We start from the raw sequence: 959 nt of genomic DNA, 5'->3' as shown, positions 1-959 counted from the left end.
TGGTTGTGCAAAATGTTTGTAGGAATTGTTACCTTTGATCCTCAGTAGATCCCCATCCCGTTTTATCAGAATTATTTATTGAGATAACTGTAGTGAGAGCACACAGCATAGTTTTGATCGGAACTATCATAGATAATGAATTCCACTTCACATAGCATAGATTTTATTAAAACTATCATAGATAATGAATTTCACTTCCAACCCCTGAGCCTGCCAATTTATTTTAAAAGAGAGGGTTACAATCAGCTATAGTTAATCTTCTTCCCAAGAAGGACAACAAGATACTGCCATGTGTCATTTGATGTTGAAATGTAAAGAACACCCTTCTATTGTTGTTTGCGATTGCTATCGATCTTAGGGCTGAATTTAATTACCTACTAAGATGCACTCTCGGCTGAGAGGCCAACCAGTAGTCTTGAACCGTCAGCTAAAGGATTTGTGGATTGGACAAAGTTGTCCTAGCTGAGGGTGTTGGGCAATGTGCAGTGAATTGACCATAAAGAGAAAGATTTAATATTTTTGACAACACGTTGGCACAAATGATGAACAAATAGGATGATAGAGAGCAATCTTATCTTATAGCCAAAGAGGAACCAAAGATTGTTGTTGGATTGCCATTGATTTAGGAGGGGAAAAGAAGGTTTGTGAATGCATTTAATGATCTATCCAATCCAGTTGTGAGGAAAGCCATGACAGAGGCAATAGGAAAATCTCAACTAACTTGGTTATAAGCGTGCTTCATATCCATCTTGATTGCTATTAGATTGCATAGTCTATAGTAGACCTAATATAGCAACTAGATCAAACTGTGTAGCCGGACTGGTATCTAGACTTGTTCATGAGTCGGACGGCCTGCTCTGTCCACTCAAGCCTAAAGCACTTCAAATAGGCTTGGGCCTGGATTTTAAGCCGGACATGCCAGGCTAGACTTGAAATATGAGCACGTTTGTGAAACAAGC

Source organism: Elaeis guineensis, chromosome 4 (assembly GCF_000442705.2).
Source record: "Elaeis guineensis isolate ETL-2024a chromosome 4, EG11, whole genome shotgun sequence".
NCBI classification, from domain to species: Eukaryota; Viridiplantae; Streptophyta; class Magnoliopsida; order Arecales; family Arecaceae; genus Elaeis; species Elaeis guineensis.
The sequence above is the reverse complement of the archived record's forward strand: the minus strand, read 5'-3'. Positions refer to the sequence as shown.